The sequence below is a fragment of the Poromitra crassiceps genome (assembly GCF_964638095.1).
Source record: "Poromitra crassiceps genome assembly, chromosome: 11".
NCBI classification, from domain to species: Eukaryota; Metazoa; Chordata; class Actinopteri; order Beryciformes; family Melamphaidae; genus Poromitra; species Poromitra crassiceps.
Genome location: NC_139643.1, coordinates 1,611,952 through 1,639,170, shown reverse-complemented (window position 1 = coordinate 1,639,170; position 27,219 = coordinate 1,611,952). Strand labels below are relative to the sequence as shown.

Genomic DNA, 27,219 nt, shown 5'->3' with positions numbered 1-27,219 from the left:
AGGGAAAACCAGTTGGTAAGTAAAGTAAAAGTTGAATGGGTTTTCCTACGGGGCTACTGATCTCACTATTTCCTGGCAGATCACAAGTTTTAGTTGAATCGAATGCATTGCATTGAGGGCTTTTCCATTGAGCGAACTGCTTTCTGAAAACATAAAATTATCTGATGTAGTCTACATTGAAAAACGTAATTAAAAGTGTCTACAGTACCATAACGTAAACTGCCCTCTCCGTCCCCTCCCACCGCACCAGCATGCTGGCGCTAGCAAAACAGAGACAGCATGGCTGCCTGCGTTCGGTAAAGCAGCAGTTTTCCTCTTCAGTCTAATGCATTAATACTGCCATACGATAAACAACAACCTTATCTTGCTCACAGTTTACTAATAAGGCTGTCTTCATGTTTGGAGCCTCCATGCAGAACGGTGATGTGCTGCGCAGGCATCGGCCGCTATCGGAGCCAACATCGCAGATTAATCGGCCAATCCAATTAATCGGTCGACCTCTAATACATACTGTATATACTCAGATGTATGTATATAAGGCAAAAGTGAACAAAAAAACACAATACGAGGAATCAGAGTGACGTCATGACGACAACAAACACCTGACTTCCGGGTGTCTCTGCGGGGTGTTCGCGCAAATCCACCTGGTCCCTGTACATGCATATGAGGCAAAGTGACCGCCTACTTCCTGCTTCAGCACTGTACCAGAGATTTTCATCCACCATTTATTTTCCCATACACATTTCGTAAAATGCATATAAAAATAGTTTTACTGGTTCAAACCAAACGGTACAGATATATTTAGAAACAGGAGAGATCGCATAACATCTCACTGGGACCAAAGCATAAAATAAAATGCGGGTTTAAAGAAAATATTTTTTTGATTTTTTTTTAAGCTTTGGTCCGAGTGAAATGTTCTATGGTCTCTCCCGATTATAGCGTTAGCTGAACTGTTTGTTTCAACGAAGTACAACTATTTTATACGCATTTTACGAAATGTCTATGGGAAAATAAATGGCGGACGAAAATCTCTGGTACAGTGCTGAAGCAGGAAGTGATGTTCCACTTTGCCTCTCTATGTAAATACATGCACCCGCACTGGGAGCTGGAAGATAGCTAGCTGTTAGCTAACGTTAGTTGTGTGGCAATGAAATGCCACTGAATGACCAGTTTGATATAATAACTGTCATGTTCTTACCATAAAGCCCACCAGCTTTGATATCTGTTGCCTAGTTGTTGATATATTGTGGCTCTAAAATAACGCTTTTATCTATGCGATAAGACTGTCATGGCGGCTCCTCACTCTGTTTCTACCAGGAATTATTTTGAAGCAGTTTGTTCACCAAAATGCTGATCGGCTGATCCCTCAAATACAATAGGAACTAGAACGACCGCAACGCGGACTTATGCCTCCGCCATTAGTTCATTCTGGAGTCCAAATCGCCATTTGAGGCAAATTGGAAGAGATTCCGTCAAGGCGCTCCTGTGATGTTGCGTTACAGAGCTTGGAAATTGGGTGTGTGAGGTCACAGTGACCTTGAACTTTGACCACCAAAATGTAATCAGTTCATCCTTGAGTCCAAGTCGATGTTTGAGACAAGTTTGATTAAATTCCGTCAAGGCATTCCTGAGATATCGCGTTAACAAGCTTGAAAATGGCGTTGGAGAGCTCACCTTGACCTTTGACCTTTGACCACCAAAATCTAATCAGTTCATCCTTGACTCCAAGTCGATGTTTGAGACAAGTTTGATTAAATTCCGTCAAGGCATTCCTGAGATATCGCGTTAACAAGCTTGAAAATGGCGTTCGAGAGGTCACAGTGACCTTGACCTTTGACCTTTGACCACCAAAATCTAATCAGATCATCCTTGAGTCTAAGTCGATGTTTGAGGCAAATTTGATGAAATTCCGTCCAGGCGTTCCTCAGATATCGCGTTAACAAGCTTGAAAATGGCGTTCGAGAGGTCAAAGTGACCTTGACCTTTGACCTTTGACCACCAAAATCTAATCAGATCATCCTTGAGTCTAAGTCGATGTTTGAGGCAAATTTGATGAAATTCCGTCCAGGCGTTCCTCAGATATCGCGTTAACAAGCTTGAAAATGGCGTTCGAGAGGTCACAGTGACCTTGACCTTTGACCTTTGACCACCAAAATCTAATCAGATCATCCTTGAGTCTAAGTCGATGTTTGAGGCAAATTTGATGAAATTCCGTCCAGGCGTTCCTCAGATATCGCGTTAACAAACATCGTACGGACGGACGGACAGCCGTACGGACAGCCGTACGTACGTACGGACAGCCGTACGTACGTACGGACGGACAACCCGGATCCATAATGCCTCCGGCCTGGCTATCGCCGGCGGAGGCATAATAAAATGAGGTAAACTAGTAGAAAGTGCAGTCAGGGAAAGTTGTACAGCAGCAATCTGCAAATATATAAATAAAAAAATAAAAAAACACCTCCATCGTTGAGTCCATCCTCACCTCCTCCATCACCGTCTGGTATGCTTCTGCCACTCTCAAAGACACTAACAGACTTCAGCGCATCATCCACTGCGCTGAGAAGATAATCGGATGCAACCTGCCATCCATCCAGGACCTGCATGCAGCCAGGACACTGAAGCGGTCTCGCAAGATCATGGCTGACCCCTCCCACCCTGGCCACAAACTCTTTAAGACACTCCCCCACGGCAAGAGAATGAGGTCTGCCAAGACCAGAACCACCCGCCACAAGACCAGCTTCTTCCCAGCCGCCATCGGCCTCACCAACAAGGCCCGGAAACCCCTTCCGCCAAGGACCTCACCACCAACAACCCCCCCCCCCCCCACACACACACACACACACACAAACTCACTACCTCCTCCTAAACTCAACTGAATTCCACCCCCCCATAAAACTGGAACTCATATCTAATTTAATGCCTGTTTAACTGGGACTGTAAATTCATGTAAATTCCCTGCACATTTAATGCCTATTTCATTTAGCCTGTAAATTTCATGTACATTCAATGTAAACTCGTATTTAACTCCGACTGTAAATTCATGTAAATCCACTGCCTATTTAACGTCTATTTAACTCAGTCTGTAAATCTCATGTAAATTCAACATAAATTCATATTTATCATCGACAGAACACTTCACCACTCATGTACACATTGTATATATTTACTCGATTTGATTGCACTTGCAACTTTGTGATTGTCTTTAGTTATCTTCCTACTTCTTATCTCTGTATATTGATGTGACCACTACGCTGCATACAGACACTAAGACAAATTCCTCGTATGTAACTTGCATACTGTGGCAATAAAAGTGATTCTGATTCTGATTCTGAAATGGAAATAGTAATGGAGTACCGCAGGGATGAAGGATTTTTGTAGCGCAACGCAGAGGTCTCTGCACTTTCTAAAAGTCAATGTAGTAGAGCGGATAAACACAATAATTGTGCACTTTTTGAGAAAAGCATGACAATTCTCACATAGTTGGTGAATACCATAAGGTTTATTTTCAGATGTGGAGGGAAGTCAGATTTGATCTCAAATCCAACATGGTCGCCATTTTCCCGGGTCTAAAGAAAAATGTGCACTTTTTCAAAGAAGCATGAAATTTCTCACAAAGTATATATATATATAGTATATACTGAATTTTAGCATATAAGCTCTCAATAAGCAGGTGCAGGACAAATCAACTACTTGAGAAACACGAGAAAATAATGTCCGCACAAGGATTATGCTCCCGGTCAGTTTATTATTAACGTTTCGATCAAAGGAGGAGAAACATACTGTATACCATGCAGTTCTTTTCATGTGCTTAATATCAGCACGAGGATTTAATATTCGTTTAATATTTCTGGACTTGGTGAGTCAGCCGGAGGAACCCTAACCAATCATCACTCCCCATGCCTCAAAACTAGCCAATCATCACTCCTCATGTACCTCCAGTTGATCCATTCTAGCGTTGAGTTGAAGATGACATTTTGTAACTATCATTGGATGAACACAATGTCAGTATTCTGGTTGGTTGTTGATCGTAGGGGGGGGGGGGGGGGGGGGGCTCCCCTGTTGTGGATTTTAAGTGTTTTGGCCAATCATAGATTAGCATGAAAAAACTACTACACAAACACATGATATGAGAACACACCTTTCACTTCATTGTCCACCATTAACCCCTACAGGCCACACATGCTTCCACCACTTCACAGAGACTGCCCTTTCCCTCCCTACAAAAATGTGTCATCCTTGTGGTACTCTATACATACAATACAATACAATAATTACAGTACCTCCTGTGGCGGTGGTGCTGGGGGCGAGAGGAGAGGGCGGGGCTGGAGGCGGGGGAGGTGCACGTGGAGGAGGGCCGGGGGGTGGAGCCTGGTTTGAGTTCATCTGATAGGATGAGCTTGCGAAGCTTGGCGCCTCGGGAGTGACGCTGGGTGGAGATGTGCATGTCTGAAGAGTACGCTCCCAAAAGCCATGCCGTCTGCAGAGAGAACGTTATGCTGCCCCTACAACGATGGATCTGAGAGAGAGAGGGACAGAGAGATGGAGAGAGACAGAGAGAGGGAGACAGAGGGAAGAGAGAGAGAGAGGGAGAGAGCGAGAGAGGGAGAATCAGAATGGGCGGCATTAGCTCAGGAGGTAGAGCTGTCGCCTGGGAATTGGAAGGTTCCTGGTTCGAGGCTGGCTCCTCCCGGTAGTTTACCGAAGTGTCCTTGAGCAAAACACTGAACCCCTAACTGCTCTCGACAAGATAGATATTAAGCTACATGAGATAGATTGCATGAGAAGATTAAACTCTCACATCCATCTGTGGGCAAGGCGATGTTTTCTTCACTGATAATTTTTCATACTGAGCCCAACTCAACCCAGTAGCCTAAATGGAAGCTAGACGATTTTATTTTCAAAATAAAAGTGCCAATGTATTACTCATTACTGCATCACTCACTGCGGGTTAAAATTTACTTTTTTAAGGCACAACATTATGTTAATTTCAAACAGGTTTCTATGCAAATGTTTTCTTTATTTCCTTTTTGGAACTTGTGGTATTGCGGATCACACCAAAAAAAAAAGTTGCAATGGTACTTTTATTTTGAAAGTTGGAATGTGAGTTTTCCGTTCTATCCTGGCTAGTCTCGACCCATGAGAGTTCTTACGCTGATACACTACGTTACTGCATGCTGCAGAGCTCTCTCTGGGTCTGGGACACTTTCCCTCAGAGGGCTGGTTATGGGAGGGAACCGTTCACTTGGCCAGTCATATGCTAGTGATGGCTTCAGTCCTCTCCAATCAGTAACGACTTTGCGATCAGACAACACGGGAGGCGCAGCCCATTTGCTCTCTCATCGGTGCTACAACCTGTCACTCATTCAATTTCAACCCGCCTTCAAAACCAGCAGTGGCTGTTAACTCATTCCTGGCCATATACAGTACGTCTTTAACGTCTTATCAGGAATGTGCCTCCCAGCCAAATACGTGTTTGACGTGTTTTTGTTTTTATTAGAGCTTAGCGTAGTTCAAAGACTTCCCCAGCCTGTGACATGGTATCAGGTCCCTGGCCTCAAAGACAAGCCGACAACACGTGAACAAACAACTACGCAGCTGTTGTTTTGAAATGGAGGAGGAGGAAATAATAGACGCTGATCTCAGACCAGTTTGGTGTTCTCCTCCTATGCTAATTTGTGGGGAGATCAATAGTGTTCCCTGGGAAGGAGGTGCGATCCAGCAGCAGCTGTGTACAGAACTCTCTCTCTCTGTGTGTGTATGTGTGTGTGTGTGTGTGTGTGTGTGTGTGTGTGTGTGTGTGTTGATGTTACTCTACTGCTGCAAGGGTGTATCTGTGTAGATGATGTTCCACAGTTGATTCCACTAATGTAATGTAAAGAGACACACATGGGCCCCGCGCACACACACACATTCACACTCACTCACACTGAGTAAACTGTATTGTTGAATGTAAAAAAAAGCACTTCATGTATATATATATATATATATATATATATATATATATATATATATATATATATATTGTCATTTGTGTCATAACGAATAATATTTACATGTCTGATGTCAATACAGTTCAAAATAAAAGAATTGAGAGCGAGTTCTGCCTGAGATTGTGTCCTTTACAAAAATGCCTTTTTCTCCAATTTCTCTTCTCAGAGAGACCTTTTTGGTGAAAACAGGGTGTATATAAATGGCTATAAGTAGAGTACAGAACATGCTAAAAGCTCCCTTTTTTTTCTGGTGAACCCAGAGACGTACATCTTCATTTTGAGGTATTGCAAATCACTTTGGTGCTAATAGATAATTTACTGTGGGTCTTGAAAGATGACCAACAATTATGAAAATCTTTGGCCTGAGCTAAATATTGGCAGTCCTAAACTGGCCATGAATGAGTTAAGTGACAATAATAATAATAATAATAATAATAATAATAATAATAATAATAATAATAAATAAATCTTTGATCAACAAGTGACTGCTTAAATCTCCCCCCAACTTTCAACATTTAACCATTTGTAACAATAATAATGCAAATAAAACTAAATTGTTTGATCAAAAAGTCACTCATAAGAAGTAAGGGAATTTATTATAAGTAGTAGTATTAGTAGAAAACTTTAATGTCCTCCAAGGAGGCAATCTGTTGTACAGCACAGTACATGAGGACACAGACACATTAAAATAACATACACAACTCATAAAAATCATAAAATCATCTGTAGTGGTCATCTGTAGTGGTAGTTATAATGCATTATAATGATGATTATAATGCCTTATAATCTGATTATAATGTATTACAACTATGGGGATTATAATGCATTACGATCCATGTGAAAAAAAATATCCATGAATGACCTGCAGTTATAATGCATTATAACACTTGACTTTATATGTGATTATAAGATGAGATAATAATAATATAAGATTTATAATGTGTTATGATGATAGTTATAAAGCATTATGAATAGTTACGAGTACTTATAACTATAGTTATACAGCATTATAAGCGCATTATAAGGCATAAGTATGCTTATAATGCGTTATAGACATGGGCTTCATAGAAAGTGTTACCGAAATATCTATTGTATGAAGAATGACTAGCTATTTGACTGCTTTTGCCTCTGCCTGATCCATCACTTGCGTGAGTTGAGTTGATGCAGTTGATTTGTTTAAAAAAAAAAACAATATTCGAGGTTTATTAATATTTATGCGAATCGAATAATAATCAAATACAGAAATGTGTTTCAACAGCCCTAGACTCACCAGGTATGGTGTGATGGGGTGGGGTGCGGGGGTTAAGGCCTGTACTCACCAGGTAGGGTGTGATGGGGGTTAAGGCCTGTACTCACCAGGTAGGGTGTGATGGGGGTTAAGGCCTGTACTCACCAGGTAGGGTGTTATTGGGGGGGGGCGGGTTAAGGCCTGTACTCACCAGGAAGGGTGTGATGGGGGTTTAAGGCCTGTACTCACCAGGTAGGGTGTGATGAAGGGGGGGGGGGTTAAGGCCTGTACTCACCAGGTAGGGTGTGATTGGGGGGTGGGGGTGGTTAAGGCCTGTACTCACCAGGTAGGGTGTGATGAGGGGGGGGGGGGGGGGGGGTTAAGGCCTCCAGGTAGGGTGTGATGGGGGTGGGGCTTTAAGGCCCTGTACTCACCAGGTAGGGTGTGATGGGGGGTGGGGCTTTAAGGCCCTGTACTCACCAGGTAGGGTCTGATGGCGTCGCCAACCTCGTCCATGTGGACATACAGGTTGAGCAGCTGGGGCAGGTGGAAGTCCACCTTGCTGTCGGGGAAGCTGAACAGCCGGTTGCCGATGTAGGCCTGCACCCCGGGCTCCTTGGACTTGTACAGATAAGAGATCGCCATGGAAACGTCAAACAGCTTGGACTCGAACAGGCGCAGCAGCCACGACTGTTTCGATGCTGACGACGGCACTGAGTCCGGGCGCGGCACCGCGGCGGCTGGGTCTTGCCTGTGTATAGAGCTGCAACGATTAATCGATTAGTCAATTGTCAGAAAATGTATCAACAACTATTTTGATAATCGATTATCTTTCTTTATCTTTATTGTTTATTTGACAGGGACAATGCACAATAAATATATTGCACCAGAAATAGCTAGCAGCTAATTTGCATCTGTAGTCCCTGGGCGGGAAAAGATGGTGGCACAAAATTCTGAGCATAATTATAAAACCGTATTCATAACAATAGAATTACATCAGTATATCAGTATCCATAACACTATAGAAACACACACATCAGTATATCAATAGAATTAAGCAATACATTTGTAAAAAAAGAAAAATCTAAATCGCATGATAATATTACACTACATTTAAAACTAAAAAGAAAAGAAGATTATCTGGTGGAGGACAGTGTAGACTTTTAGGGGCCCCATCTTCCCAACGGCGGTAATTTTGCGTTAGCGCCCGTTTTGCGCTGGAATAGCGCCGCGCAAAGCCCTAATTGTGGGCGTGTCGGCCCGCTGCATTTCACGTCATCTCAGCGCAAACCCCGATAGGCGTGTTTATGCCCATATTAACACATTCACTGCCAACAGTTTTTTTTTTTTTTACTGTAGGTAGCTTCTGCCAAGGTTTTTTTTGAGGATTCTGGCTCATCTTTCAAGAGCCGAGGATTATTTTCTGCTAGGATTTTGTGAACACAAAATATCTCAAAAGAACTAATAGAATGTGTGCTTTCTCTGTCTAAAAGAGTTAGTTTGTAGAGTTAGTAGTTATGTAGGCATTAGCAGTTGAATACAGCATGGTTTCAGAGATTTTCAGAGAGTTTTGAGATAAATGGATTTTTAGAACCACCTCACGTGCCTGTGATTATGGGTGCCCTTGGGCAAGTGTGTATACTGTATTGTGTTTGTGTGTGTGTGTGCGTGTGTGATTCGATAGAACAGGCAGAACAGTCACTTTAACCATTTATTTTTGGCATCAGTGAGACATCAGACATCTAAACAATATCGTTCTGAACAATTTCCTCCATAACAGCACCCGCACCCCCCTCTCCTTCAAACTCCTCCCTCCGTAGGTGTGTCTCTGGTGGCTTTGCAGTGTTTGTCACAGGCGAGTTTCTGCTGCCTGTCTGTCTGTGCTGCTGCTGCTGGCGCGGCCGCTCGTCGGGCGAGTCTGGATTAGACTGTAAAATCGGGCTCGTTCGTTTCTGGGTTTTCGGTTGTGAGCTTTGATGAAGCTGCGTGCGATTCTGGGCTTTCTGCTGGTGTTTCAAAGTGTGTTGCACCCATAATTTATGATGCAAATTTGCAATCCCCCACCGCCAGCTCCCAGCGCGAAAGTGAAAGCGTTTTCGCCAATCCATTTTCATGAGAATGGCTTCCTCACGCTGCTGTTTTTTCTTGGCTTTCTCTCGTCTGGAGAGCACTGTCGCCACTTAGTGGGTCGGTGGAATGGGTTGTACACGTTCAGTGGCTCCCATATTTTTATAGGAGACGTAGGGGGCTTGGATCCACGTCCCACCGTCAATTTTTTTTTTTTTTTGACGAGTTAAACCGTCCACGGCAGTCAAGCGTTGGTTTCTGCTTGACGAGTTAACTCGTCCACGGCAGTGAACGTGTTAAAGGGATAGTTTGGTTTGTTTGAAGTGGGGTCCTATCCGCTAGTTCGATACACTAACTTAATTAGGTACAGTGTTCAGGAGGCTGGGCGCATTGTGGAACGAGACCGCGCACTCAGAGCAGCACCCAAACCAGCCTTTTCTCTGTAAGTACGGGGGGTCAACAACTAAAACGTAATTTAGCCACCTAAAACAACGCCCACCTAAACAAATCAATATCTGTGTACATGCACGCTCTATTTTGACAATTTTCAACGCTTTACTTTTCCGCCAAACAGCAGTTTCATTCGGCACTGCTTTTTCTCCCAACCATACAACTACCGTATTCCTCCGCTAAAAGCCAGCACAGAGCACAGAGCCGCGGTTTACAAAACAGGAAGGCTTAGAAGAGAGATAAAACACTGACTTACATTAGAGACAACAAGTCACCTGGCCTCTCTGGTCTGGGACGTTTTCCACAATTTATCCTGGGAATGGTGAAAAAGGTCTGCAGGGCACCCAGGCATTTAGGCAGCAGGCGCATCTCTCTGCCTGTTCACTCTCTGCAAAAGTTCCTCTTCTGTATTCTCTCTGGTTCATAATTGTATCCTCTTGTCACCAAGGTGAATAGCATATCATCCTCGCTATCAAAATCACTCATATTTTCGTTCGTGTATTCTATTTGTTGTGTCTTCACTAACAAACCGAGAGAAATAAAATACCCCCAAATAACTGCGGAGTAATCCAGTGCTGCGGCTCTGTGCAGGCTTTTAGCGGGGGAATACGGTAGTTGTACGGTTGGGAGAAAAAGCAGTGCCGAATGAAACTGCTGTTTTGCGGAAAAGTAAAGCACTGAAAATTGTCAAAATAGAGCGTGCATGTACACAGATATCAATTAGTTTAGGTGGGCGTTGTTTGAGGTGGCTAAATTACGTTTGAGTTGTTGACCCCCAGGACTTACAGAGAAAATGCTGGTGAGGCTGCTGCTCTGGGTGCTGGATCTCGTTCGACGCTGCGCCCCGCTTCAAGACCACTGTACCTAATTAAGTTAGTGTATCTTACTAGCTGATAGGACCCCACTTCAAACAAACCGAACTATCCCTTTAACAGGATTCACCACAAGTTGAGATCACTCCCCTTAAACTTTAAGGAGGGGTGGGCAATTATTTTTCATGGGGGGCCACATGAGAAACCCAGATTGTTGCCGGGGGCCGAACAAATATTGTCATGCCGTAACCCATGGATGGGTAACTTTGATGATAGAGAGGGCCACAAAAAATGTCCTCGCTACCAGGTTTTGCTGAGGGCCAAATGGCGCCAGCGCGAAAAATTTGGTGCATTTGAAGCCAGGTTTAGAGGAATAACTCATTTTAAATTAACAGTTGTGATGTCAGCATTCAGTCTTAACCACCAATATTTGATCCTTTTCTCACTCACTCCTATGTCACCACCTGCTCTCAGGGCTTGAAATTAACTTTTTTGACCACCTGCCAATATGGCTGCTAGATTTTAAAGTTACCAGCCAATTAGAATTTCCACTAGCTGAAATGTTTTTCTTGAAATAAATCAGAATATGAGTGGGTTAATTTAAGCATAAGTATCAGTAAGTGTCCCGGGATGATCAAAGCCTGTGTTGAGGGTCACACAAACAAAAATGCACTCTTGAAGCTAAATAAATCCAAAACCAATGAGTTATTTGAGTTATTTAACTTTCTACTTCAATGTAGCCTTTTAGTCATAAAGATTATTGAAAGATATTCCATATTCCAGACTGAAATGCTATAACAGAAGTGGAGTATTGGCCAGAATATGACATGAACATTTTTTTTTTTTTTTAACCTTTATTTAACCAGGAAGTCACATTGAGGTTGAAACCTCTTTTACAAGTGAGACCTAGCCAAGACAGGGTCAGCAACGTGAAAAAAAACGTAACATGACAACATCAAGTTACAGACACACAGCAACGTAGATGGGACTAAAACAAAACATTAACAGGACTGCATAAATCACAACACAGCTACAATAATTACAACAAAAGCACCTAAAAGCAACAACATTATGTTACAATGTAGATAAAACAACTAAAATTACAATGGCTACAGTGAAAATAAAAGTGAAATTAAAGGGCAGCAATATTTAATTGTATTTAATATTGACATATTAGTTGAAACAATTGCAACCAAAAGTAGCCACTTCCTTAATTCTAAGTTTAAAATCATGCAAGGAGATAAGGGTCTCGAGTTTGAGTTTGGCTTGCAGATCATTCCAGGACCAAGGACCATAGTAGAACAGACTTGCTTTACCAGCCTCTGTTCTGACAGGAGGCACTTTGTATTGAAACCAACGATGTGACCTAAGGTTATGGGTGGTTTCCAAGGGTGTAAACTTAGGGTTTAAATAAGGGGGTAATTTACCTGAAATAATCTTGTAAACTAAAATGTACCAGTGTTGAAGCCTGCGCAAAGTAAGAGATGTCCATCCTACCATGCTGTACAGGGTGCAATGATGGGTCCTGAAACCAGAGTTAGTTACATACCTCAATGCTGAATGATACAGTGGATCAAGTTTGGACAAGATGGAGGCTGAGGCAAACCTGTATATATTATCACCAAAATCAATCTGAGAAAGGAAAAGTGCAGTAACTAAGCGTTTTCTCGAAACCATGGAGAAACAGGACTTAAGCCTGTACAGAAAACCTAAAGTGAATTTTAATTTCTTCACAAGGTGGTCAATATGGAATTTGAAGTCTAGGCTTTTGTCCAACCAAATACCCAGGTATTTATAAGTATCGACAGATTGGATAGCGACACCGCCTAAGGTATTGATGGAGAAGGTTGGAACCTTTGCTCGTGCAGAGGAAAAAATCATAGTTTTAGTTTTGCTTGAGTTTAAGAGCAATTTCAATTCCGATAAAGCAAGCTGCAAGGTGTTAAAATCGGACTGCATATTTGAAAAGGCAATCTCGGCAGTGGGAGCACAGGCATACATGACGGTATCATCAGCATACAAATGGTATTTACAAAATTTGAACTTGTCACAAATGTTATTGATGTAGACTAAAAAAAGCAATGGTCCCAAAACTGATCCTTGTGGGACACCTTTCATTACAGTGACCGGGTCAGACATGACGTTGCCGTCTTTGACAATCTGTGAGCGATTATTCAGGTAACTGTGGAACCACTTCAGTGCTTTGCTACCAATGCCAGCTCTCAGCAAGGTGTTAATGAGTAGTGGGTGATCCACAGTATCGAAAGCCTTTGTCAGATCAATAAACAGAGACACACACACAAGTTTGTTGTCCAAGGCCTCTTTGATGTCATCAAAGACTTTCAAAGTGGCGGATACAGTGCTATGCCTCGAACGGAAACCAGATTGCATATTGTTTAAAATATTTAGTGAGTCCAGATATTATTTCAATTGGGTAGCAACAAGTGATTCCAAAATTTGGACACTTATTCAGCGGGTATCTTGCATGTTGCGTTCAGGTGCACTGTGTGTGTAAAAAAAAAAAATGCAATTCCATCGCGGGCCACACAGGTGGCGCCCACGGGCCGCATCCGGCCCGCGGGCCGTATTTTGCCCATGTGTGCCTTAAAGGATGGCTTTACCGATTTTCAACCAGATTTGTATCCTTACAATGTCAGTAGTATGAGTAAATGGGCAGCCTTTACCTCCCCTCAGTAAACCCTCTTGCTGTACTCCCTTATCATTCACATTTTTAGTACACCGCTCTGACGCGTTTTACGTCACAACTGCATCAAGAGCGGTGTACCACACATGCGGAAGAGCTGTAGCTTAAAACTACAATTATTTTGTGTGTGTGCCGCCTCTAGGGGCCTCCACGCGCCTCCACAGCACCAAAATGAAAACACACATTTTGGTTCTTCAGTGGAAAAGTCTATGGGGTTTTACAATGGAGATTTCACTTCAATGCATCAAATAAGATCTGTGGTTAATAAAAATTTATGGGAGCGCGGATTTGGGTTGACCAGGATGTGTGTGTGTGTGTATGTATTGAGAAATCTGGTAATAGTAATTTCGTTTTGTTTTACTTGAGATGCCTGAATGATTTCATGTTACAAGCAGACGCGCTTTATTTTGAAACTCCAAGAAGGAAATATCTGCCCTATGCAGGGAAGTAGCTTAACACGTTCACTGCCGTGGACGAGTCAACTCGTCAAGCAGAAACCAACGGTTGACTGCCGTGGACGAGTCAACTCTTGAAAAAAAAAAAAAAAAAAAAAAAAAAAAAATTGACGGTGGGACGTGGATCAAAGCCCCCTACGTCTCCTATAAAATTATGGGAGCCACCGAACGTGTACAACCCATTCCACCGACCCACTAAGTGGCGACAGTGCTCTACAGACTAGAGAAAGCCGAGCCAAAACTGCAGGGGAAAGCGTGAGGAAGCCATTCTCATACTGTAGAATGGTTTGGCGAAGACGCTTTCGCGCTGGCGCACAACGGTGGCGCACAACGGTGGGGGGTTCCAAAAATAGACTGGGTGCAACACACGCAGCATAAAGCCCAGAATCGCAAAAGCTTCATCAAAGCTCTCAACCAAAACCCCAAGAAACGAGCGAGCCCCATCCAGACTCGCCCGAAGAGCGGCCGCCAGCAGCCAGGCAGCACAGACAGACAGAGACTCGTCGCCCGTGACAAACGCTGCAAAGCCACCAGAGACACACCCACGGAGGGAGGAGTTTGAAGGAGAGGGGGGTGGGGGTGCTCTTATGGAGGAAATTACTGTTCAGAACTATTGTTTAGATGTCTTGTCTTACTGATGCCAAAAATAAATGGTTAAAGTGACTGTTCTATCGAATTTCACAAAAAGGCATTTTTCTCAGCTTTCATTTTCAGACGCTGAAACCATGCTGTATTCAACTGCTAATGCCTACATAACTACTAACTCTACAAACTAACTCTTTTAGACAGAGGAAGCACACATTCTATTAGTTCATTTTGAGATATTTTGTGTTCACAAAGTCCTAGCAGAAAATAATCCTCGGCTCTTGAAAGATGAGCCGGAATCCTCAAAAAAAACCTTGGCAGAAGCTACCTACAGTAAAAAAAAACTGTTGGCAGTGAATGTGTTAACTTCGAAAAAAGTGTGTTGCAAGATGGACTGAAAATTCCGCTGTTTATCTCCCTTTCTGCTGCAGCATGTAGGAGAAATAAATGTTCAGTTTGAACAACACCCGTTCTGGTCATTATAGAAGATGATCGCTTCCACTACACAATACTGTATTTACGTAGGCTACTTTACATATTTGCGGGAGTGGGAGGAATCTCGCACTTGTACTGATGTCCAGCATGATGATTGGTGAGCTGTCCAGCAAACACACCACTAATATCTATAGGAATAATGCTTGGAAGTAGCATACTTCTTTCTTTCTTGAGATGACTTCGAGCTCCCCTGGGAAGCAGGCCAGTAGCTCAGTGGGCGAGAGCAGCCGAGTGCAGTCAGCCAATCAGAGGCACAGAGGGGCGGGCCATGCCTTCGCCATCATGGGGGGGGGAAATCGCCTGAGGGAAACGTGAGTTTGTTTACTGCGTTGCATGTAGTTAACGAGGAGGTCCCACAACTTTCTTTTAAGGGGGCACCGTGGCCAGTTCAAAACAGGGAATGCCAAACTAGCCGTGTGGAGTTCATTTTAGAAGGGGTATTACCAAACTGCGGGGCATCCACCGCACTGTCTGTTTGACCATGGTATTCCTGCTCTAGATAGGCGGCCAGGCAGAGCTTCTTCAGCTCTTCAGCCTCAGCTCCAGTCCAGTCCGCTCGTTCAGACACAGCCAAGCTGCTCTCTGTGCGCGTGCGTGCTTGTGTGTGTAGGTGCGGTCTTTGTAGTCGCGTGCGTGTGTGCGTGTGTGTGTGTAGGTGCGCTCGTTGTAGGCAGTGCTGCAAGTGGGCGGAGGTAAGCAGCACTGTTGAAACAGCACCCCGTCGGGAAACGAGAGGGGATCTCACCAAGCGACCCCGAAATAAGTGTCCTTTCCGTGACATTATGACTGACTGAGTGAATGCATGCATGACTGACTTGGCGAAAACCATTTCCTCAAGGAGAGGGGGGTATAACTTCAGGGGAAAACTTAATTTGAAGCAACGCTATGTTCGCACCAGTCTTAAAAGTATGTGCATCTCAATTTGTGGGGTGACTTTTGGTGGTGTAACAGTTTGGAAGAAGATATTAAAATGAGTAAAACATATTGCACAGTTTAAAAATAGGTACAGAAACATCATTTTTGGGAAATATAAAAATGAGGAAGGGGAATGCAATCATCGTCATAATGTTGTCGGCATTTCTATATATTTTTTTTACTTTATTTCAAGAATGAACAAGGTTGTTGATTAGAGTAGCTGTGTTATAATGTTAATAATTATCTATGTCAATTTAGTTTAGTTTACAGTTACTTGGATTAATGTATATCTGTTGAGTATTATAGGAATAGGGGTAGGACTAGATAAGCATCTGCTTCCTCCTACTCCTTTTCAAGACAAGATAATGCCAATTTTATTACTTATTTTGTTGTTGTTTTTAATATGTGAATATATGTACATACATGTATATTAACCTTTTTTAAATGTTCAAAATAAAAATATGAATTAATTCATTCATTCAAGATATTTGAGGATGTCATCTTGGGCTTTGGGAAACACTGATCCACAGTTTTCACCAGTTTCTGACATTTTATATGCGCGCTGAGGAAGGCCTGTTGGCTGAAATGTTCGTTGCTGCTGCTGCCCAGATGACAAGATCAAAACTTGAAAAGGACATTTAGTGTGCTGGCTCGTTCTCTCTTCTTACAAATGTGTCTGTGTTAGGGATGTCAATTTTCGGTTAATTTCACTTTCGATTAACCGACGCTAATAATCGATTAACCTATCGGTTAATTCATAATTTTTTAATATTAATTTTTTTTTTTTTTTTTTTTTTTTTTTGTCTATTTACTCAATGAACTCATGCCCAAACAAGGCGTGTCTATTTAGATGCTGAAATGTTAATGCTTTTTGTGTTAGAATTTCTAACACAAAAAGCATTAACAAGCATTAACAAAAAGCATCAACATTTCAACACAAATTCTTTTTGTGTTAGAATTTCTAACACAAAAAGCATTAACATTTCAGCATCTAAATAGACACGCCTTGTTTGGGCATGAGCTCATTGAGTAAATAGACCAAAAAAAAAAAAAAAATTTTTTTTTTTTTTTAATATTAACTGATAGACCGACAGCAATAACCGAACAACGACGTTAGCGACGGTTAATCGATTAACGGTTAACCGTTGACATCCCTAGTCTGTGTGCACCTGAGTTTTTAATCGTTCCCTTGAGTGTGCTCGCTACCGGTGAGTTTTTGACTGACATTTTATATACCAAACAACTAATCAAAAAAGTAATCGACAGATTAATCAATAATGAAAATAATCGTTAGTTGCAGCCCTACCCGCGTGGTTCTCCTTCCTCCTCTTCCTCCTCGTCTTCCTCTTTAATGGAGCACGTGTCAGATTTCTCCAGGTACGCCGCACTGCAGCCGCGATGCTGGGGGCTGCCACTCTCCGCAGACTCCATCACCTAGGGGGCGATATAGCAAACATAGCACGTCACCATTTTTTTCAGGCAGGATCCACTATCTTATCACGATTCTTTTTCATGTTGGTTAAAGTCTATTTTGCAAGTTAGGGAACAGCACAATAGGGCTGAGCAATACGGACCAAAAATCATATCTCAGTATTTTTAGGCTGAATGGCGATACGCCATATATATCGTTGTATTTTTTACAAAGTGGGTTAAATGTTCAGTTGTAAGTCAAAGCCACATGATGTGAGATGTCACAAGCACTTTTAGTAAAACAAGATTTTTTTTCTGGGGTCTACCAAAGGACTCTTTCTCTGAACAGGGACTTGGCTCTTTTGGGATGCTCGGAGGACTCTTTATCCCCTCGCACATTTTCACAGCTCTGTTGATGGGCATGGTACTAGCTAAAAAAAGGATTCCCAAAGAATGGAAGACACCCAGTCCACCGTGCTTTAGAAACTGGCTACATGAGCTGGTTTTGGTTACATATGGAGAAACTGTGAACCTTTTGAAATTCCTGGACTTGCCTGATTGTGTTCATATGGTTCTTGTTAGTTTTTTTTATGTTTGCTTGTTTGTTTGTTTGTTTGTTTGTCTTTTCCTATTTTACTTTCTTATTTGTGGGGATGCACCGACACCAATACTGTGGTTGATTTGATTCGCTTGTCAGACCGGGGCCGGAGTGAGAGGGGCAGGGGGTGACTGACGACAGGTGCTTGGCCATTACCCTCCACCCACGCCAGCATTGGGGATTATCCTTTGTGTGGTGCATCCCTGCACATGTGGATGGTGTGGTACATGTATCATTGAGGTCTGACTAGTGTCTCTGGTGGATGAACTTGTATTGGTCGCTTCATTTGCCTCTGTCTGATGTGCCAAAACATCAGAAATAACTTTATTTAAGACTATTTAATATTACATTCACAACCACTTCTAGAAATGAAATAAAGAATAAATAAGAAAGAAGAATACGAAATCGAATAAATAGCTAAATAACATCAGTACTGTTTGTTATCAGTCAATTTCTGACCATTTTAAGCAACCATCTGTAGGTGAAAGGAAAGAAAGAGGTGAATTTTTTTTAAATGTAGAAACAGTCCTAAATGATCTGTTAGAAAGCCCACATGTTATATAACATGTAAGGTTATTTAAAGAGCCCAGCGCACCGTCGTCTGCTGAGCCTGAGCTGCTACAGTAAGTTTGACCAGAGACAGATCATTTAGAGACACCACACTGCACACTCCACCAATAATAAGAAATTAAGTGTTGAGAGAGAGGTTGGTGGGTTAGTGCTGACCTAGCAAGCTAACCTGAGCTAGAGATCGTGATTTCCCAAACTCCACACACACACCACGGCACATATATAAACACAAAGCTGCCCCTTGTCACCTCAATCTATTGTAACTAAGATATTCGCTTAAAAGAATATTTTTTCCAATCACAGACTTAGCTACTACATCAATAAACTTCACATGTAGCTTTAGCCCATCGCTCCCTGTTAGCATGAGCTCCTGTTGCCAAATATCGCGAGAGTGTGTTGCTGAAACATAGACAGGTCTTGAACAATGTTAATTTTCTCCTGACCGGTCTGTCTGAAAAATGCCATTTTAGTGTTAGAATGTTCAGAAGATATGTGGCTTGTGGAAAATGGGTCAAATATTTACTTTGGTGACTATGGGGGCGAAAGAATCTGTCATAATATGAGATCACGTTCACTTCTCCCATTGACTCCAATAGACTCAGGGTCTGCTGCTAGTCTCCTAAAGCCCCTTTTAGATTGTCCAAAAATCCCACAGGCATTTTCTTCGGTCTAAAAGTTGCCAAGCCATCCCGTTTAGGGATGGTGATATAAATGTTGCCGTTGTTCAAACACATTATTTTTCACCCCTGATACTTCTTCTCTATTTCTTCTTTATTTAATGTATTTCCTGCCCCTTTTCTGGCATGGTCAGTGATTAGGTGAATCCCACAGGCTGAAATTCAACTTTCTTAACAGTTAATTACTTTACATTTACGGAATAGAGAGCCAAAGTGAATGTCACTTCCCGACCTTTCTCTGTGTACCAGCATCTGAAAAAATATGAATGGTGGTGAACGAAGCGATACGTTACTTGTTTTGATCCCGTTTGAATTGTGCCACGGGGTACACATGTACATTTTGTCAATTTAAAAGACAACTATGCATGTCAAGAAAGTTTGTCCTGAAACTGAAACGTAAGGTTTAGTTTTGTCAACCGACTACATCTCTCGTGTCGCACAATATACATCACAACATGGACTGGCAGGAGAGACATCACTTATGCGACTGGTTGGGCATAGTCTTTCTGATGTATAACTTGTGTCACAGTTTTACCACAAACTGCAACTTACTTTCTTGACTTGGAAAGTTATCTTTTACATTGACAAACACGATGTGGCACAATTCAAATGGGATCAAAACAAGTAATGTATGGTGTTCACCACCATTCATATATTTTCAGACGCTGGTACACAGAGAAAGGCTCTCTATTCCGTCAATGTAAAGTAATTAACTGTTAAGAAAGTTGAATTTCAGCCTGTGCGAATCACTGACACTAACTCGGGGGGGGGGGGGGGTTGCATTTTTTCCCCCTTTTTTTTATAGCAGCTGGTTATAGTAGTATTATATCTCGCCCCCCACTTTATATCAGCTTTTATAACAGTATTATATGTCTAACACTTTCCATTGTACATGCATTTCAACCTTCAAAGTGCTGGTTAAAAAGTTTTTTTTTGGTCCCCCCCCCCCCCTCAATATTGTTCATCACCATGTAAACAAAAACCATGTGCTTTTAGGTAGCGCATCAGACTCCATGTTGCCAGATTGTTTCCAATTGACCACTTGGGCAGTTTTGTGTGCATTTTGGTGGTTTTTGAGCAGTCTTTGTACTGGAACCATCATTAGACTCTTTCACACCGGCCTTGAAAGCCGGAAAATGCACGGAAAATAGGATTCGCGCCTCCGATGTGAAAGTCGTGAACGCGCGTTGGTGGATAATTGTTTTACGCCTTTTGTCCCGCCACGGTAGGTAGTCACAGCGCCGGTTTACCAGGTAACCCGCCTCCACTTGAAAGCGTCGTCGCAGCGAGCCGGAAAAGGTGCGAATGGTCAGCTCATTCATAAAAAAATTACAGGGGAAATCACCTCATGTAGCAAGAAAGTGCACGAGTGAAAGTAAAAAAAAGTAGCCTATACAATCATGACTGCAGGGACGCCAGGAGGAATGCTCCGTGCAGTTAGGCTTTATGCTCAAACGATGTTGACATTAGTAGGTAAAATTAACGGATATAATAATAAGCTTCAGAGGGCTATAGCTGTCTGTGGCGAGTTGGTCTGAGGATATTCCCTCTCGAAATCAGCTCTGTGCATTCCCTTACAAAAACTACTAACGTTATAGTAGTCTATAGGCTACTATTCCCCCGACGAACGTTAAGCAGACTGCAGCTGTTTGATATGCGGGCGTCGTCTTTCAGAACGGCCCCTAATTAGGCTACTTGATGGGAATAATTTGCTTTACAAAAAAATGGAACCAAAAGATAAGAATTAGCCTTGTACCTAATAGGCTACATGACGGTGCATGATGCATCCATAAAGTCGATCAGATGAATATTGAAAGCCTGGTTACCATGCTGCATGTGGACAACACTTTCGTGTTTTCTGCACCTGCACAGCTGCACCTTGTTGGCTGGCATACATCAGCGATGTTTGGTTGTTGAATGAATTACACAAGGTGACACCATATCGATCTGCTTAGTCAGTGAATTTACTTCTATGAAATGTGTTGTATAAATAAAGTTGGCTTTCCTTGAATGCAATTCATGCAACACTTCGCTGCCAGAAAGTCGGCAGATGCACTCCGCGGCGGAGTGCATCTGCGGCCCGTTTTGATATTAAGGCGATCTCTTCCGATTTCAGTCTTGGTAGTTCAAGGTTCAATCAAAGCAATTAACGTTTAACTTCCAGAACCATTGTTTACATCGTTTGGTGTGCATGCCATGTGCTCTGATGTTATAAGCAGAATATGAGTAAAAACTAGCAAAACCAACTAACGTAACATTACCAAGCGGCTAACAAGCTAACTAGAGCTAACGTTAGCTAGCCTGAGTGCAGCATGCATCTCTAGTGAAGGAAACATGAGGAGTTGTTTATCACCTTGCTTAACACATTCACTGCCAGCCTTTTTTTTTTTACTGTAGGTAGGTTCTGCCAGAGGTTTTTTTTGAGGATTCTGGCTCATTTTACAAGAGCCGAGGATTATTTTCTGCTTGGAGTTTGTGAACACAAAGTTCACAAAAGTACTAATAGAATGTGTGCTTTCTCTGTCTAAAAGAGTTAGTTTGTAGAGTTAGTAGTTATGTAGATATTAGCCGTTGAGTACAGCATGGTTTCAGCGTCTGAGACAGGAAGCTGAGATAATCGCAGTTTTGTGAAATTCAATCAAACAGGCAGAACAGTCACTTTAACCATTTATTTTTGGCATCAGTGAGAGATCAGACATCTGAACAATATAGTTCTGAACACCCTCTCCTTCAAACTCCTCCCTCCGTGGGCGTGTCTGGTGGCGTTTGTCACAAGCCAGTTTCTCCTGCCTGTCTGAGCAGTGAGCAGCCTCCCTCTTTGGCGGCCCCTCGTCGGCGAGTGTGGCGAGTGTGGACTGTGGATGGGGATCAATCGTTTCTTGGATTTTCGGTTGAGAGCTTTGATGAAGCTTTGTGCGATTCTAGGCTTTATGCTGCCCACCCAGTCTATTTTTGGAACCCCCCACCGTTGTGCGCCCGTGTGCAGCAGCGTGAAAGCGTTTTCGCCTACAGTATGAGAATGAGGCTCGTTCGTTTCTGGGTTTTCGGAATGCGTGCGATTCTGGCCTTTCTGCGGGTGTTTCAAAGTGTGTTTCACCCATAATCTATTATGCAAATTTGCAATCCCCCACGCCAGCACCCAGGCACCGCTCTCCGCTCTCGGTGTGCTGCTGCTGGCACGGCCGCTCTCGGGCGAGTCTGGTGCCTGATGACTGTAAAATCGCCAAGCCATTTCCTTGAGAATGGCTTCCTCCCGCGGCTGTTTTTGGTTGGCTTTCTCTCTGTCGGGAGAGCACTGTCGCCACTTAGTTGGTCGGTAAAATAGATTATACACATTCAATACTTCCAATATTTTTATAGGAGACGGGGGGAGCGTTGATCCACGCCCGACCGTCAAATTTTTTTTTTTTTTTTTAAGACGAGATATCTCGTCTTTGGCACTCAACGGTTGGATTCTGTAAGACGAGATATCTCGTCATTGGCAGTCAACGTGTTAATTGACCTATCGCTAAGCTCTACCCCCCATGCTCACTCAGACAAACACAGGGCATGCTGACTAGAACAAATTGCAGCCGTGACTGTCAAAGTTATATCCCAAGAGGCTCTTAACAACTTTTTGAGGCCTGATATCGTCTAGAAGCCATCAGAAAGTACTTCACTATGCCATGGAGGGCGATGTACAACATTTAAAGCTATCGATAAAAGGAAATGCGATATGTGCATGGAAACGGATTTAGCGAATCTGTAACCAAACTCCATTCAAAAACATGCAGTTTTAACGGAGGAAGACAGCGGGATAACCAGTGAGGATAACAGCTGACTCACATCCAGAATTGACATTTTATTCACTTAGAGTAACCTCTCCGTCGATTATATATATGCCGAATTGAAGAGTGGGGCCTGGTAATCTATTTCATATCAAGAAACTTTAAATTAATATTGTAGATGTTTTTCATAGTGAGACAACGGCACGCACACATGGGGTGTTGGTGTAGCAGCAGATCAGCAGAAGCATAGCCTACAGCAGACAGCTTTTCCCATCATGTTTTCCTGCTGGATGTTTTCTCTTTAGACTACCTCACATTTATTTGGGGAACAGGATGAATTCCCTCGTTTTAGGGTTTGACTGGTGTCTGGCGATGTTTTATACATGTATCACAACAATCAATGCGACTCCACTTCACCAACTCCATTATGTGCATAACGTAATGGCTGGAAACTCGCATAATTCAGCATTTCTTTTCTTTTTTGCTTCTTTTTTCCTTCTTTTTTTGCCTGCCTATTTGTTTGGTGGAAAGTTTTTCTTGATCACCGAGATAACATTGATTTTGCAAGTTGATTCAATGTAAAAATAAAAAAATTGCTTCGATGTAGCAAGCTACTTTTGCCATGTTGCTTGTAGCTCAATCTGGGAACCCAATGGTAAAAATATATTTTTTTTAACGAATGCATGAATAACCGGAACTCAAGGGACTCAAGGGGTCAGCAAAGGAAGAAAATCATTTTCCGCTCCCTGCAAGCTCTGCCATTGGCTCCTACCCACCGGCTCTGACCACTTATGGGTTTCCTTTCCAGTCCCTGCGTGTAGCTCTCAAAAAACTCTCTGTCACTATGAAAGAACAACACTAGCTCATTGCTAGTAGGAAGTAGGGCTGTGCCGATTCACTTATCTCCCGATTCGATACTATCACGATACTTTGGTGCCGATTCGATATATATTGCGATTCACGATTATTGCGATTCTACGATTATTGCGATTCGATATTACGATTTATTGCGATTTTTGTTTATTTTTTTCTTTTATTTTTTCAGTTTGTTTGCTTTTTTACACTAGATTAGAACATGGGAAAAGTTGAATCATACACTAGAGACTGTATATTATATATCATGAGTAGGGCTGGGCGATATAGTTAAAAACAGGGGCGGACTGGGATCATAATTCAGGCCGGGCATTAGATACCAAGCAGGCCAGGCCGATATGGGCCAACGCGAGTGAAATTTGGGCCGTTTGAAGCCAGATTTGGGTCCAATTTTACAATGAGATGCACCCACTTTAACCCTGAAGTGTAATTATTACTTCAGACTAACTAATAAAGTAATAAAACCACTAGTAAACCAGTAGGCGGCGCCTGGCCTGCTGTTCAGTGAGTGGCCTGACTGCAAGCACCCAAAAAAAAAAAAAAAAAAATTTTTTTAATTTGCGATTATCGATTCTGGAATAAAAGATCGATCCAAAAAATCGTGACATTAAAAATCGCGATACTTAGGTGAATCGATTTTTTCCCCCACCCCTAGTAGGAAGTAGCAACTTGTTACACGCTGAAAGTAAGTTTGACTACACGTTTGTAGTTTGTGTACTGGTCACATCTACTCCATTTTGATCGGGTAAAGCGCAGCATGCGAGCCTGCCCCCTACGAGCGTTGTTGTTATTCGGCTTTTCACAGAGCTTGCCGACAGATTTTCGATGCAAGTCGAAAGTCTGTCTCGAGAGATTACTCGTAGCTCAGCTTTCTACATTTCTCTGGTGATAGCTTCAATGTAGTGAATCTAGAGTAACTGGTATCTTAGCTTACTACATTTTACAAGTAGCTTGCCCACCACTATATATCACTATATTGCCCAGCACTACAGTTACCCTCTGTGGCTGCTCAGCCTGATGATGCGAATGGTGCAGTTGTTGTTGTTGCTGCTGCTGTTGTTGTTGTTGCTGCTCAGCCACCGGCATCTCGGCGTTCTGCAGCTTGACCTTCAGCAGGACTTCCTGACAAGCCTTCAGAGCTACCTCTGGATCAATCACTAGGAGCAGAACACAAGGTCAGTAGGAAGAGAGACACTAAACAAAGGGGGTCAATAAGAGGAAGACAGGACAGGAGCAGAAAACAAAACACCATTTTGTAAAATTTGCAGAGCTGGTTGAACCGAAAACACAGCCCCGACTCTGGTATCCCCCCAATGTCGGTCACATTGCTGCTGTCTGGCCAGACGGGCTTCACTAGATAAATATTTATTTATTTTTGTGTGGACTTTTTGCTGGAGTCTGTGTTGTTGTTTGTTTTTGCTGGCAGCTAGCTCCGAACATAACGTTAGCCACTGCCTGTTAGCCATCTTCTTTGTTGGTATATTTCCGGCCGGAGCCATGAGGACAAGAGGCAGGCTCGTGAACGCGCAGAACGTCACATCCGCCAAATTTGCTGGGAAAACTTGACCAGCGACCAGCAGAAAATCCTGCAATATCTTTGCAATGGGTGAATGCAGAGATATGCGGCTGGGCTATTTTTTTGGGTTTACGGAACGGCACATTCACTCATTGGTAATAGAAAACACTTTGTGAACATATATTTTCTGGCCAAACTTACGGATAGTACCTTTAAATGTAAAATAATAATAATAATAATAATAATAATAATAATGATAAATTCGAATATAAATTTTCACATTTGAATATTCTTTTAATTTTTATATTCGAATATAGAATATTCTTTGACAGCCCTACATCATCAACTATGATGCAATTCCTGATTGGCCCGGTTACATCATCAACTATGATGCAGTTCCTCTTTGGCCCGGTTACGTCATCAACAGCAGGTGGTGGCTCTATGCCAACTTGCACAGAATTCAGCTCCCTGCACTTCCTTGAGTCCCCCTAAGTGCACTCCTCGAGTTTGAAGTCGATCGGACGAACAGTCCGATCAACCACTTTTTGTGTGGTCAATATGTGGCGCTGTGCCGAATTGCACGAAATTCTGCACTGCACTGTCGAGTTCCCATCAGCGCACTCCCCAAAGTTGAAGTCGATCGGACGAACGATTCTTGAGATAAACCACATTTTTTATGTTGCCAGTAGGTGGCGCTATGCCGAATTGCACGAAAACAGGGCACTGCATTGCACAATAGGGCACACTCCCAAAGTTTGAAGTCGATCCGACCAACGGTTCTCGATGGCATGCAGCAGATGATGCTCATCCATAAGCAGTGGTGGAAATGGCCAGGTTTTACTCTGGGAACCCTACTTACACAGGACGGGGGTTCCCGGAAGTGGCGTGGCCCTAGAGGATATTATTTCTGAATGCGTGACTCATTATAGCCTACCATTATAGCCACATAAAAATCTCACTTAACACCTTAAGTGCCATAGCCGAAATAATTCGTCTTACATAATCCAACGCTTGAGTGCCAGAGCCGAAATAACTCGTCTTACATGTTTTTTTGACGGTGGGACATCAATCAACCCCTCTTACATCTTCGAGATAACTATTTGGAGCAAGAGCATGTGTGTAATCTATTTTACCGACCACTAAGTGGCGACAGAGACCGAGAGAAGTCACAGCCACGGGACCCAAAAGCAGCCGCCTCCGCGGAAATGGCTTGGATTTTACAGTCAGAAGCCCGAGACACACACACAGAACGGACAGAGATCCCTTCCCCCCAGAGCCGCGGATCAACGCGCGAACACACACACACACACACACACACACACACACACACACACACACACACACACACACACACACACACACACACACACACACACACACACACACCGCGGGAGCAAGCTTGGCGATTTTACAGTAATCCAATCCATTTCAGGCAAGCAGGCAGGCAGGCACGCAGACAGACAGGCAGGCAGCACAACACGCTTCTGACACGCCCGCTGAAGCCAGGAGGAAGGAGGAGAAGACACACGGAGGGAGGAGTTTGAATGAGAGGGGTGTTTCCTGTTGTTATGGAGGAAATTACTGTTCAAAACTATTGTTTAGAATGTCTGACGGTCTTACTGATGCCAAAAATGAATGGTTAAAGTGACTGTTTCACAAAAAGCCATTTATCTCTGAATAAATTTCCAGACGCTGAAACCATGCTGTACTCAACGGCTAATATCTACATAACTACTAACTCTGCAAACTAACTCTTTTAGACAGAGAAAGCACACATTCTATTAGTTATTTTTAGATGATTGCTGTTCATGAATTCTTAACAGAAAAGAATCCTCGGCTGTTCTAAAATGAGCCAGAATCGTCAAAAACACCCCTGGCACAACTTACCTACAGGAATGAAAACATGGCTGGCACCCAATGTGTTAACTAAGATCACTGAGCTCTACTGATTATTTCCCCTTGATTTTATTCATGATAAACTTGAATATTAATGCTGCTTAGAACACGGCTCTCTCGAATACTCGATTCTGATTGGTCAATCAACAATATTCACCGGTCATTATTTCTCGACAACCGACCGCTGCTCTGCCACACCTGGATTAAT

At 42.7% G+C, this 27,219-nt stretch overlaps 1 pseudogene across 1 annotated transcript in view; it reads right to left on the bottom strand.

The window, feature by feature from the left end:
- Window positions 1–27,219, bottom strand: part of LOC310785569 (phosphatidylinositol 4-kinase beta-like) — a 101,283-nt pseudogene that overhangs the window by 49,214 nt on the left and 24,850 nt on the right. Inside the window, exons 3-6 of the transcript XR_014554073.1 lie at window positions 24,596–24,756; window positions 17,011–17,138; window positions 7,702–7,984; window positions 4,284–4,519 (exon numbers count right to left, since the gene is read on the bottom strand). The product of XR_014554073.1 is annotated as a phosphatidylinositol 4-kinase beta-like (transcript). The remainder of the gene's footprint in view (window positions 1–4,283; window positions 4,520–7,701; window positions 7,985–17,010; window positions 17,139–24,595; window positions 24,757–27,219) is intronic.